This window comes from Neovison vison, chromosome 11, assembly GCF_020171115.1.
Source record: "Neovison vison isolate M4711 chromosome 11, ASM_NN_V1, whole genome shotgun sequence".
NCBI classification, from domain to species: domain Eukaryota; kingdom Metazoa; phylum Chordata; class Mammalia; order Carnivora; family Mustelidae; genus Neogale; species Neogale vison.
This window is the reverse complement of record NC_058101.1, coordinates 12,398,548-12,413,876: the sequence shown is the minus strand read 5'-3', so window position 1 is coordinate 12,413,876 and position 15,329 is coordinate 12,398,548. Positions and strand designations below refer to the sequence as shown.

At 35.4% G+C, this 15,329-nt stretch overlaps 1 pseudogene; it reads right to left on the bottom strand.

Annotated features, from left to right (window-relative positions):
- Positions 1-5,758: 5,758 nt before the first annotated feature.
- LOC122890169 lies at positions 5,759-13,440 on the bottom strand (annotated as a pseudogene).
- Between the last annotated feature and the right edge of the window lie 1,889 nt (positions 13,441-15,329).

Here is a 15,329-nt window from a genome sequence, read left to right as displayed (position 1 = left end):
TTGCAGAAATGTCTGTTCATGTCCTCTGCCCATTTCTTGATTGGATTCTTTGTTCTTTGGGTGTTGAATTTGATAAGTTCTTTGTAGGTATTGGATATTAACCCTTTATCTGATATGTCACTTGAAAATATATTCTCCCATTCTGTTGGTTGTCTTTTGCTTTTGTTGACTATTTCCTTTGCCCTGCAAAAGCTCTTGATCTTGATAAATTCCCAATTGTTCATTTTTCCTCTTGTTTCCCTTGCTTATGGTGGTTTCTAGGAAGAAGTTGCTGCGGCTGAGGTCAAAGAGGTTGCTGCCTGTGTTCTCCTCAAGGATTTTGATGGATTCCTTTCTCACATTGAGGTCTTTCATCCATTTGGAGTCTATTTTTGTGTGTGGTGTAAGGAAATGACCCATTTTCATTCTTCTGCATGTGGCTGTCCAATTTTCCCAACACCATTTTTTGAAGAGAAAGTCTTTTTTCCATGTACTCTCTTTCCTGCTTTGTGAAAGATTAGTTGACCATAGAGGTTAGGGTCCATTTCTGGGCTCTTTTTTTTCTGTTTAACTGATCTATGTGTCTGTTTTTGTGGCAGTACCATACTGTGTTGATGATGACAGCTTTGTAATAGAGCTTGAAGTCTGGAATTTTTATGCCACCAACTTTGCCGTTCTTTTTCAACATTCCTCTGGCAATTTGGAGTCTTTTCAGGTTCCATATAAATTTTAGGGTTATTTGTTCCAGTTATTTAAAAAATGATGATATTTTGATAGGGATTGCATTAAATGTGTATATTGCTTTAGGTAGCATAGACATTTTCACAGTATTTGTTCTTCCAATCCATGAGCAGGAGACGCTTTTCCATTTCTTTGTGTCCTCCTCAATTTCTTTCAAGAGCACTTTATAATTATCTGAGTACAGGTTCTTTGCCTCTTTAGTTAGGTTTATTCCTAGGTATCTTATGGTTTTGGATGCAACTGTAAATGGAATCAACTCCTTAATTTCTCTTTCTTCTGTCCTGTTGTTCGTGTATAGATATGTAACTGATTTCTGTGTGTTGATTTTATATCCTGACACTTGACTGGATTCCTGTATGAATTCTAAGAGTTTTGGAGTGGAGTCTTTGGGTTTTCAACATAAATTAACATATCATCTGCAAGGAGGGAGAGATTGACTTCTTCTTTGCCAATTCAGCTGCCTTTAATTTCTTTTTGTTGTCTGATTGCTGAGGCTAGGACTTCTAGTATTATTTTGAATAACAGTGGTGATAGTGGACTTCTTGTCATGTTCCTTACGGGAAGAATTCTCAGTTTTTCCTCACGGAGAATGATATTCGCTGTGGGTTTTTCATAGATGGCTTTGATGATATTGAGGTATGTACACTGTATCCCTACACTGTGAAGAGTTTTGATGAAGAAGGGATGCCCCACTTTGCCAAATGCTTTTTCAGCATCTATTAGAGGATCATATTATTCTTGTTCTTTATTTTTAATTAATGTATTGTATCATATTGACTGATTTGCAAATGTTGAACCAAGCTTGGAGCCCAGGAATAAATCCCACTACTCATGGTGAATAATCCTTTTAATGTACTGTTAGATTCTATTGGCTAGTATTTTGGTGAGAATTTTCACATCTTAAGGATTCATTTCTCAAGGATATTTGTCTGTAATTTTCCTTTTTCATGGGATCCTTGTCTGACTTTTGGGATCAAGGTAATGCTGACCAAATAGAATGAGTTTAGAAGTTTTCTTTCCATTAATATTTTTTGGGAGAGTTTTGGGAGAATAAATATTAATTCTTCTCTAAATGTTTAGTAGAATTCCCCTGGGAAGCCATCTGGCCCTGCACTCTTGTTTGCTGGGAAATTTTTGAAGACTGCTTCAATCTCCTTACATGCTATGGGTCTGTTCAGGTTTTCTATTTCTTGCTGGTTCAGTTGTGGTAGTTTATATGTCTCTAGGAATACATCCATTTCTTCCAGATTGTCAAATTTGCTGGCGTATAGTTAGTTGCTCATAATATGGTCTTATAATTGTTTGTATTTCTTTGGTGTTAGTCGTGATCTCTCCTCTTTCATTCATGATTTTATTAATTTGTCCTTTCTCTTTTCTTTTGGATAAGTCTGGCCAAGGGTTTATCAGTCTTAGTAATTCTTTCAAAGAACCAACTCCTAGTTTCATTGATCTGTTCTACTGTTCTTTTGGTTTCTATTTCATTGATATCTGCTCTGGTCTTTATTGTTTCTCTTCTGCTGGGTTTAGGCTTTCTTTGCTGTACTTACTCCAGCTTCTTTAGGTATAGGGTTAAGTTGTGTACTTGAGACCTTCCTTCTTTCTTGAATCACACTATATACTTTCCTCTAAGGGATGCCTTTGCTGTGTCCCACGGATTTTGAACAGTTTTGTTTTAATTTTCATTTGTTTCCATGATTTTTTTCAATTCTTCTTTAATTTCCTGGTTTACCCATTCATTCTTTAGTAGGATGCTTTTTAGCCCATTTTTCCCCCAATAATTTGTAAGTACTCAATCATCAAAAACAAACCAAAAAAGAATTTTTTTTTCACTTAAAACTGTTTAACTGCAGAAGCTTAGATCCTTACCTAATACCTTTTAAAACTTTTTATACAGTCTGATAAATACTTATATTTTACATGAGATGTAAGAACCCTAATTACATGCAAATTTCTTTCAGATAAAATTTTGCTCTAATATACATCCCATTCTGGAAATATAAAATATAGAAACATAATATCACTCATTTTGTAGAAAAACCAATTCTCCAGCCTCTGTACAAAAGTCCTGCTGTCTCTCAGTCCTGATGTGCTGCCAGGAAACATGAAGACGGGGTGGAAAATTGAGCACACAGTCTCTCAATGACATTCCCATAAGAAAACCAAAAAGAATAGTTAAATGGAATATTGAGGAGCTCAGCCAACAGCTCCCCACAAAAGCTTAAGGAATCAGCAAAACAGATTATCAAACTTAGCTGCCTGTAGTCTGCTGATTAACTCTTTATTTGTGACAACACTGTCGCATTCCTGAAAAATCTCTTGTTCATTTGTCTCAGTTTTGCTTGTCTGTCCCACCATGAAAGTTTTGGCAGTTCAAAAGAAGCCATGTAAAGAATGGTATCAAGCTCTTCTATGAGACTTTCTTTAGTTACTGGAAGTTGAAGGTATCTCCACATTAAAGGGAATCTTGGTATGATGAAATAGATGATTTGGTGAAGGCACCAAGATAGTTATCTCAGGTCCATGAAGCTGGAGCTGAACCAGAATAACATTTAGATAAATCCAGTGACTAGAATCTGAGGACCACACAAGTACTTCCCCAGTCTTTCCAGAGCCAAAGAAGCACAGATGCAGCATGGAAAGAACATAGAAACCTTTCAGAGTCATCATAATCGGCTCTTGCTCTAACTAAACCTGGGCTGAAACCAAGTTCACAATCCCACAAATCTCTTCCTTGGTGCTCTCAATCAATTCATAGCAGGTTGAGCTGAACTTTGAAGTACATATTTTGTTTATTGGTTAAAATCAAATGCAGGTGATTTGTTAAAAAAATCAATAACTCAACAAAATGAATTAGTTTTTCTTTTAGAGGATATGAAAATAAAAAAGCTTAAACACAAACTGAGAATAATTCCCAAATGATCTTAAGAAAATCCATTACTATGTCATGTATATTCAATTAAGACTGGATTTTTTTTTGATAAATTTTTCTTTGGTTTTATTCAATGTTCATTTGAACAGAATAGTCCTTCTAGTATTTCTGTCACTGACAACACTGCTAGGAAATGCAGGAGGAGAAATCACCTCTTGCCAAAATCAGATTATGTAAATTAGGGCCAGGAGAAGATTTAAATCCAAACAGTTTTATGCTAAATTCAGTGCCCTTTCTGCTAAGTCATGTCTATCTTTAAGAGACAAAGAATAAGCTTTTTCTTTTGCTTTTACTACAGATATGAATTCAAGTTCTGATTCTAGATCAGATTCATGTTATAGTGAAAAGAGATAGAATAGAAAAGGCAAGTCTTGTAAAAGATAACTTGATAATCTTATTCTTCCTTCCAGCACATCCAATTCTAATTTCATTGCTTTCTTGTACAGGACCTTTTATAATGTAAAATTCTTCTTTTTTTTTTTTTTTTTTTTTGCTTGGCTCCCCACACCTGGAAGTGAAGTGACTACTTCAATTAGAATTGGATCCAATGATATTTAGGACAATGACTTCATCTATAATCCTTTTGCATAAAAAGTTATTTTCAATTTCATAAGAATTTGACTAATAGAAATAGGATTGAGCAAATATTCAGTTGATCACCATATCTATAAATTCTACTCCTGCATTGTATATCGATCCAATCTTTGTCAGTCTTTACTATGACTTTAATCCCAGCCATTTTCATATCCAATTTGGATTTCCTGCAACAACCTTAAACCATCATTTTCACACTGCTGTAACCCAGTTTCTACAAATAAAAGTTCCAGATTTCTAGAAAGTCTATTTCAGAGGATGCCAATATTTAGTAGAATACTTCAATAACTTTCTCTTTTATATATGTTAAAATCTATATTCTCTGAAATGCCCCCCCCGCAAAGATCCTGACTAGTATTTTAACCTTGCTACTCTACTTTCTCCCCCCATCCATATCAACTTTCTTTGAGCTTTTTTTTTTCAAATCTTCATTTAAATCCTAGCTAATTAGCATACTGTGTGGTATTGATTGCAGGAATGGAATTCAATGATTTATTACTTACATATAACACGCAGTGCTCACCCTAACAAGTGCCCTTGATACTAGTACCCTTCACCCATCTAGCTTATCCCCACCTGCCTCCCTCCATCAACCCCTAGTTTATTCTCCATAGTTAAAAGTCTCTTATGGTTTATTTCCCTTTCTCCATTTCTCCCTCTGCCATATGTTCACCTGTTTTCTTAAATTGCACATATGAGTGAAACCATATATTTGTCTTTCACTCACTTATTTCACTAAACATAATACACTCTAGCTCCATCCACACCAATGCAAATGGCAAGATTTTATTCTTTTGCATGGCTGAGTTATATATATCTATATCATCTATATTATATCTATATTTATATCTATATATAGATTTCTATATATCTATATCTACCTATATATAGATATGTATATATATATGTATATCTATCTATATTTTTATATATATATGCATATATATATACCACTACTTCTTTATACATTCAGCAGATGGACATTTGGATACTTTGGCTCTTCTTGCTAATGCTGCTATAACCACAGGGTGCAGTGTGTGTCCTTAAAATCTGTATTTTTTGTATCCTTTGAGTAAATACCTAGCAGTGCAATTACTGAATTATAGGGTATTTCTATTTTCTAGCTTTTTGAGGAAACTCCATACTGTTTTCCAAAATGTTGGTGGGAATGCTGCACCAGTTTGCATTCCCACCAACAATGCAAGAGTTTACCCCTTTCTCTGCATCCACACCAACTCCTTTTGTTTCCTGTGTTGTTAATTTTAGCCATCCTAACAGTGGAGAGTCTGCTTGTCCCTCTCTCTCTGGCCCTTCTCCCACATGTGCCCTCTCAATATCTCTTTCTCTTTCTCTCAAATAAATAAATAAATAAAATCTTTTAAAAAGAGATATTTGGGAAAAGACCAAGGAAGACGGACATGTTCACTAGTTAATGGTCATGTTGAATTCTCAGCTTTTCTTTAACCTAAAATACAGGAATGGGATATTTGAAAACAGGAGGGGAGCATTGTATTCTCATTCAGCTCTTTGTGTCTGGAATGAACAGGATTGTCCACTCAGGCCCTTGCCAAATTTGCAAGACTCTATTCCCTCATTTTCTTCTTTCCTGTTTTTACCAAATTTTTGAAAAGAAAACCAACATTTTGTGACCAAGAATATAGCAGTTGCCACAAAGGCCAGCAGGAACCCAATCACATCCAAAGAGTGGTACTGGAACCAGGTGAGGTTGTGAGCAGCTAGGGACAGGTGCTTGGCTCCTTTGTGGTACATGATAAACTCAAACCAGAGGTCTGCTCTATCGAGAGGTTTTATAAGTTGATCGTGGTGAATCCTGGAAACTTTGGGCATTCTATTTGTAACTGGAAGGCAAATACAAAGAAAGAAATTAATAAATTTTTGTTAAAGTTAGTCTTGGATATGCATTCTAAAAACTAAACAATCTTAGGTCCATAGATATTCTTGTTATATGAACTCTGGTCTTTGCATACTATTTTAACAACTATAGGGAAATTGAGAAAGAAATGTATTATTAACAGAATTTGGTTAAATGCAAACACAGAAAAAATCAGAATATACCTGTTAATAATTTAAGCCTATTTTTTTTCCCAAGAAGGACGTTTGGTACTATATGAAATATCACTTCCAGGATATTTCCAAGATCAAGTTAGTGATGACCCAAAATTGTGGGAAAAGATCCACTTAAAGATCTTTAAGCATGATTGCTAATATTTTCTCATATGGTGCACAACACAACCAATGATAATCCCCTAGAAAACACTGGTACTTATGAAGGATCATTAATGACTGTTCTCAAAAAACTGAGAAGCTCTGCACTTGTCATTGTACTGATGTTCCCCTCCATAGGGGCTCCATTGATCTTCATAGGGAGGATGTTATTATGCTGATCAGGAAACATGGGAACCCCAACAAAGGAACCCCATGACAAACAGCTTCATAGATCCCATTTATTCCACCATGAATGAGAAATGTTTTGGTTTGGGGATGACCTAGTTTGGGGTAAGAGTTAGCAGTACGTGAAGATTTCATTATAATAGGATAACAGGATTTTAGAGACAGAAGGGGAAAACCTATAGGATAAGCCACTGAAAGGGACAGTACTGTCTACAAAAGCTAGGCACATTGCTACTACAGAAAACTGTATCCCAGGAAAAGGAAGCCTTAATTCCTTCTGTGTGGCCTGAATTTTTTTTTAATTATAGCAAGTATGATTCTCTAATATCTAATGACCACATCTTTAATTGTATCATTCAAAACTGAGGTAAGATGAGAAACACTTAACAATTGTTAGATAGTAGTTGAATTTATCATTTAACAATTATTCATCTTATTCATCCTTTAACTCTATAGCTTTAATTCCCCATAAGCTTATGAAGATTATTCTAGGGTATCCAGTCATGGAGCTGAGCATTTGTTCCGAATGTGGTCATTTTCTTTTCTTTGTATCTCCATAAAACCTTTTGAAGGCACTGCATATATTTCACAATTCATAGGATAATGACATTTTAAGATTGTAGAGTTTTTGCAGGTTATGCACCCACTCTGCTTTAGGTGACATTTGAGAGAAGAATATAGAGATGTAAACACTGAAAGACAGAATGGGACTATTTACAACCACCATGTTTTAAAAAGTGCTTGCATCTGTCATCTATTAAGTATATTTTTGGTCTGTTATCACTTATTTATTAATCAAAGTACAGTTGACACACAATGTTACATTAGTCTTAGCTGTATAACATTGTGATTTGACAAATTCATACCTTATGCTATGCTCACCGTAAGTGTAGCTACCATCTTTAAGATTGGTTATCTTTCCCCACTCTTTTCTTCCTACTTCCTTTTACATCTTTTTTTCTTTTTCTTTTTTGTCTTTTAATTTTAGGTAAGAATGACACAGTGGATTTGTTGATATTCCATTGTTCAACAAATTATCTTGTTTATAATCAGCATTTCAATTATCTTTTAATTCTAGAAAATGCTAATTAATTAGAAAGACTATATGAATGCAGGCTTTTGCTTTTATGCTCAACTGCAATGGATCAAAACCTAATACAACCAAAGATGTGGAAGATAGTTTTGACTATGATTTAGCTCTCTCTTTGTTATGCCACTTCTACCTTTTTCTTGTCCTCGAAGTGAATGTACTTCAGGTCTATTTGGGGAGAAGTCAGCCCAGGCCTTAAGATTTCAAATACTAAAACATGAACAGTGTGCTTAGTGTTTTCATCTCTATTTTAGTAAAAACAAATGATTCCGAAAGATATTTTTCCATACTAATGGCAAGGCTCAGTAGGCAGGGCTCAAATGTGCCTACACATGTTATTGTAATGTTTTACCAATTTTTACTAATAATTTCTCTTTTATGTTACATGTAAAAGGAGATTTAACTTTTAAATGGAAAGACACCATTAGCCACACTCTCTTTCCAATTGGTAAATAGCTGTCCAGCAGAATCAAAGGTTATACTTATCTTCTGTGGAATCTGGGCATAGGTTGAGGCAATGAGGTTGTGTTTTTCTTTTGGGAGATTTTGAATCACTGTACCCAGAGGAAAACACCAGAATATGACTGTCATCTGAGTTTTGCACAAATTCTTCTATTTCCTGCAGAGAAAAAATTCTTTGTATTACAAAGATGTAGCATCATAGAGAATAAAATAAAGTTCACTTGCACTTGTAAAATCAAGATTCAAGAAAATTGGCAGAGACATGGTTAGATTGTTTTTTACCCAACACGTAGAGCCAACCAGCCTCTCTCTCTCTCCTTCTTTCTTTTTGCCATCCAGGCTCTTTAGGAAGAAGTATATACATATCTAAAACTTATGCCTTAAGTACTTAATCATCAATTACTGAATAGCCATAGAACCAAGCCATTATACAAAAGGTAATAAGAATACAGCACTTTTCATGATGATTGACACTGTTACTTACTAGGGTTTAATTTTATTAAAAACTGAGTGATTTGCAAATTAGTAAAAATATCCCTCAAAAGAAATCCTTGAAATGGGTCTGAATTGGGTTTTTGAGATTATTATTATAACAGTTTATATCTAATAAATTATTAATGTGTTGCCTTCTCTTTTAAAATATATGGTTTCCCTGGTAATTTTCTCATGCTTAAGTCATCCCTACATTATTGATAGGACTAGGAAAATATTTATTAGAATTATGATATATAGTGATATGTCATAAAAGGAGATAACATATTTAAACTACTTCAGTAATTATAAACTACTTTTAGGGGACAGTGATTGTCTCTCCTCCTGATGTATAAAAGCTCCCAATTCAATGGACTTGAGTTACATATCGTTAATTTGAGATTTAGTACAGAACTAAATCTCTGTAAAGTAAACCCCTGCCATTTGTAGCTATGCAAGTTGACCACTGCAAACTCTCGGGTTGGGCCAGTCACATCATATTGTATAAGAATAATATCCTCTAGACATGTGTCATGTATTGTCAGTAAAAACTTTTGTGGCATCTCTGAAATCCCTATGTTCCCAAATTAAAGGCTATTAAGTGATCAGAAAAGAGATGACGTCAAATTTGGGAGTAAACTTGCACTTTTAGCTTTGTTAATATTAGTGGAGTATTTCAGACACCTCAAAAATTATTGTCTTAATATTTATATTGATTCATGTCCCCAAATATATGAATTTTGAATGATGTTTTATATATATATGTGTGTGTGTGTTTATATACATAAATATATACATATATATTTATATGTATACTAAATTCATTGAGTTCTTGGTCAGAGGACCCCTCATTGCTTTTTTCTTGTTTTTATTTTATTTTATTTTTTAAATTTATTTATTTGACAGAGAGAGAGAGATCACAAGTAGGCAGAGAGGCAGGCAGAGAGAGGGAGAAGTAGGTGCCCCGCTGAGCAGAGAGCCTGATGCAGGGCTCAATTCCAGGACCCCGAGGTCATGACCTGGGCAGAAGGCAGAGGCCTAACCCACTGAGCCACCCAGGTGCCTCTTGTTTTTATTTTTAATTCTTGGTAATTAACATATATTGATATATTAGTTTCAGGTATACAATATAACAATTCAACAATTCCATACATCACCCAGTACTCAACAAGACAAGTGCATTCTTCAATCCCCATCACTTATTTAACTCAGCCCCCAGCCCACCTCTCCTCTGGTCACCATCACTTGCTGTAATTAAAAGTCTGTTTCTTGTTTTGTCTTGCTCCTTCTTTTTTTCCCTTTATTCATTTGTTTTGTTTCTTAAATTTCACATATGAGTGAAATCATATGTTCTTTGTCTTTCTCTTATTGGACTTAGCATCCTATTTTCTTTGTCTTTCTCTTATTGGACTTAGAATTGTACTCTCTAGCACCACCCATGTCATTGCAAATGGCAAGATTTTATTCCTTTTATGGCTGAATAATATTCCATTGTATGTTTGTACCACATCTTTATCCATTCACCCATGAGAGGACACTTGCACTGCTTCCTTATGTTGGCTATTGTAATTAATGCTGCTATAAATATAGAGGTGTGTGTATCCCTTTGATGTAGTGTTTTTGTCCCCTGGTTGCTTTTCAATCTCTGTACCGAGTGCTAATCTCACAAAACCACCATAAGCATGAATGCTATTCATGCTGCACAAACTTCTTACCAAGAGGTAAACTGAACTTGTAAGGGAATAATTTACCCTCTCTTCACTCTTCCTCATTTTATCTGAGATCATTTTGTGAAATTATGTGGCTGTGTGTGTGTGCGTGTGTGTGTGTAAAAGTGGAAAGTCGATAACAAATTATTTAGAATAGGTGATTATCTAGAGCCAGAGAAATTGTCACCTGTCTTTTGATGTCTCCAGTTAGAAATTGGTTGATTATATTAAGTCTTAATAGATCTTGGTTTGCAGTTGTAACTTGATTGGCAAAAAAAGTGCATTCATAATCCTAAAGGGAAATTTCATCAACATACATTTTTTTTCATTCTACATAAAATTTATTTTGGAAAGCAGTAGAATTTAGCAATGAAATTCAAATGAAACAGTGAACTTTATTTATTTATTTATTTATTTATTTATTTTTGCCATTTATTTTTTTTTTCTCTTTTTTCCTTTTTTTCTTTCTTTTTCCTTTTTTTCTCTTTCTTTTTTCTTTTTTTTAAATTTTTTTAAATTTAATTTCTTTTCAGTGTAACAGAATTCATTTTTTATGCACCACACCCAGTGCTCCATGCAATAGGTGCCCTCCTAATACCCACCACCAGGCTCTCCCACCCTCCCACCCCCCCCACACCTTCAAAACCCTCAGATTGTTTTTCAGACTCCATAGTCTCTCATGGTTCATCTACCCTTCCAATTTACCTCAACTCCCTTCTCCATCTCCCCATGGCCTCCGTGTTATTTGTTATGCTCCACATATAAGCAACATACATTTTTTTTCCAATTTATTTATTTTCAGAAAAACATTATTCATTATTTTTTCACCACACCCAGTGCTCCATGCAAGCCGTGCCCTCTGTAATACCCACCACCTGGTACCCCAACCTCCCCCCCCACTTCAAACCCCTCAGTTGTTTTTCAGAGTCCATAGTCTCTCTAAGCAACATATATTTTACTAGAAATAAAAATCAAGAATTCCGAGAACCTCATTTATTCTGCAAACAACTTAAAAAGATTTGGTTAATATTCTCACAGTACAAGTAAATAAAGATTTTCCTCCTTACTCTCTATTGATAGTTAAATAGTTCTTCTGTTTCTCAATATCATTTCCTTCCAACGTCCCTGGCACTCTACGTATTTTCCTTGGAAGATTTAGGAATGTGATATAATATATTTTTTTTTTTCATTTCAAAAGGAACCTGTTTTCAGGTTGATAAAAAAAATCAATCCAAATTTGGATATTTTTTCTCATTCTCATGAACTCTACTTAATGCCAATGACCCTCAATATTTCCTTTTCTGTTTGCTAAGCTTGAGGCCTATATTATCCAATGACTTCTAGAAAATTCTACTTGTAAATCCTACCAAGTAGGATTATTCCTCTAAGTAAATATTCAAAAAAATAGAGCTCATTGTATTAATTTTAAACAAATTCTAACTTTATGTGTTTCTTATATCATTAGAAATAATCACTATCAAAGAAACATTCAAAATGGAAATCCAGGAGACTTCCTTATTTCCTTACTTTCCCTCAACTCCTATTTGGTTTCACTCAATAACAATGTGGAACTTACCCCAAAGTGTCTGAGGAAAACATGCTTATCTCGCTACCATTATGATAATTGCCTGTGTTTATAACTCCATCAGCTTGTTGAGGAAGATTACAGCAGTCTCCTTAGTGATTTTTGTGGCTCTACTTTCCTGTCACTTTGATCCATTATCCATACTATAGAAACAATATTTTGAGATGTATTTCAATCATGCAGTTTTTCAGTTTAACATCTCAATAAAATGACAAAACCACCTTTTTGCATCTTAAGATCCCTTCTGACATGGAAAATGGAAATAGAGTGACCAACCAAAGATGTTCAGTATCATGTCTCTGTTACTAAGGCGGTAATCTTTAAAGGAAAATCAGGAGTCATATCACAAGGAATACAAAAATCTTTCAACATAATAATCTTACCTTACGTAAAGATTTGGTAGGCTTCGGGCGCCGGGGTGGCTCAGTGGGTTAAAGCCTCTGCCTTCGGCTCAGGTCATGATCCCAGGGTCCTGGGATCGAGCCCCACGTCGGGCTCTTTGCTCAGCAGGGGGGCTGCTTCCTCCTCTCTCTCTCTCTGCCTGCCTCTTTGCCTACTTGTGATTTCTGTCTGTCAAATAAATAAAATCTTAAAAAAAAAAAGATTTGGTGGGCTTGCCATGAAGCCCACCTTCTATGAGAAATTTAAAATTAAGTAGGTATGAATGAGGAAATTCAAAATCCCAAAATGTTTGAATTCACCAAATTTCAGCTTTCTTCAGAGACTCACGTAAGTAGTGGGTCTCCTGGATTAGGTGGGAGGATTAGCCTATAAGTTAAATAAGAAAACCTCATCACCAATTTAAAGATAAGCTGCTAAAGGAAAAATATGTTTAGGTCTCCTAGAATAATAGGGCTTCTGATGTGAAATTAAAGGGAGCATTAATGCAACAATATGGAATTTAAAAAAAAGAGAAAAAGAAAGGAAAACATAGTTAACTATATGTAAGTTTATTTTTTGACAGAAAATAAATGAAGGGCTAGAGGAGGAAGATGGTGGAGGAGTAGGGGCCCTAGATTCATCTGGTCCCTGGAATTCAGCTAGATATCTATCAAATAATTCTGAACTCCAGTGAACTCAACTGGGGACCTAAAAAAAGAATTGTTGCAATTCTACAAATAGAAAAGCAACCACTTTTTGCAAGGTAGGAGGTGTGGAGATGAGAATCTGAAACAATATATGTACAGAAAAACTGTGGGTAGTGGGAGCCTCTATCAGCTTGCTTCCAAAGGAGCACAAAATTGTAACTTTTGGAAGTCTGCTCTGGTGGGGGGAGGTGGTCTTCCTGTTTTGAAAGGCACTCAGGTGGCAAAGAGGGGTGGAATCCAAAGGGGGACAGTATGGTCTCAGGATCCCTGGAGTCACAGAAAAAACTATGCATGAGTGTGGCAGAGTTCCCAGGCAAGAGAGAGGGGAAGCAGACACAATCAGCAAGACCAGGAGTGGGCTTGCAGCTCCGTGTTGCCATAAACCACTTATCACAACATGTTCAGGTGACCACTCTACAAGTGGAATCCAGCAAGCAGCAGAACCATGGCCCAGATCTCCCTCTCTCCCCTCAGAGAACAACACAGTTGCATGCCACAGGAGTCTGCAAAGTTTGGAGACTCAAACAGGGTCATGTGTTAGAGATAAAGATGCTTGGTCACAGGCTGGGTGAACACAGCATGAGAACAAAACTAAGGAGAGAAGAGTGATTGACTGTGTTCCTATGAGGGCTCACTGAAGAGTTGAAGGATGAACTTTAAGCTCACAAGCTAGAGATTGGGGTGCCACCATTTTCACTCCCCCCACCTTCTCCAGATATCCAAATCTACTTAAACTGAGCCTGGTCCCCTGGCAAGGTCTGTGCAGTCCACTGGTGGCAAGGACACTTGAGAAGCAGCACAACAGCCTCTTCCCCCAGAAGACCAGCAGAAACTTCTAGTTGATAGCAGGTTTACCCATTACACAGGACTCTGAAACTCTATGACTGGAAGAAAATACTATGTAGAGCTCATGGATTTTTCTTATGATTCTTTAGTCTTTCAATAATTTTTTCCCCTTTTCAACTATTTTTTTTAGTTTTTTTTCAACATTTTTAAAGTCTTTAATTTTCATTTTTACACTTATATTTATTTTCTTTATTTTGGGCTTCCTTTCTCTCTGTCTCTCTCTGTCTTTCTGTCTGTCTGTCTGTCTCTCTCTCTATATATATATATACATATAATTTTTCTTTACAAATTTGGGATTTACTTTCTTCTAAGAAAGAGATCAAAATACATCCAAGATCTAGTGTATTGCTCTGCTCTATTCAGCTCTTTATATTATATTCTCCCTCTCTTTTTTGTTATTTTTTTCTGATCTCTTCTGATCTGTTTAGTGTAAATTTTTCTGAGGTTGTTGCTATTTCTGTATTTTGTCCTCTCATTTATCTATTCTCTGGAAAGAATGACAAGATGGAAGAACACACCCCTCAAAAAAAGAACAAGAGGCAGTACTGACTGCCAGGGACTTAATCAATATGGATATAAGCAAGATATCAGAACTAAAATTCAAAATAACAATTTTAAAGATACTAGCTGAGGTTGAGAAAAACAGAAGATATTTTTGGAGAAATAAAGGAACTGTAATCAGGTCAAAATAAAAAAAAAAGTTTATTAGTGAGATGCAATAAAAAATGGAGGCTCTAACTGCTAGGATAGATGAGGCAGAAGAGAAAATTAGTGACATAGTGTCCAAATATTGGAGTATAAAGAAGCTGAGAAAATGAGAGATTAACAACTACTGGATCATGGCGGGGGGAGAATTTGAGAGATAAAAGATATCATAAAACAAAACAATAAGACTGGCAGCAGACCTGTCTACAGAGACCTGTGGCAAAGTACTGGTATGATAAATTCAGGGTGCTAAATGAGAAAAATATGCAGCCAAGAATATGTTATCCAGCAAGGCTGTCATTCAAGACATAAGGAGAGGAAAGGAGCTTTTATGACAAACAGAAATGCAAAGAATGTGATCGTGAAACCAGCCCTGCAAAAAAAAATATTAAAGGAAATACTTCAAGCAAAGAGAGAGCCAAAAGGAACAGAGACTAGAAAGGAAAAGAGACCATATACAAAAACAATAACATTACAGGTAATAGAGTGGCACAAAATTCATATCATTTAATAGTTCATATAATTTAATAGTTGCTCTATTAAATGGGCTAAATGTTCCAGTCAAAAGACACAAGGTAGCACATTGAATAAACAGGCAAGACCCATCCATATGTTGCTCACCAGAGACTCCTTTTAGACCTAAAGACACCTCCATATTTAATTTGAGGGTCTGGAGAACTATTTTTCATGCTAGGGTAGCAATCCTTAAAGAAGACAA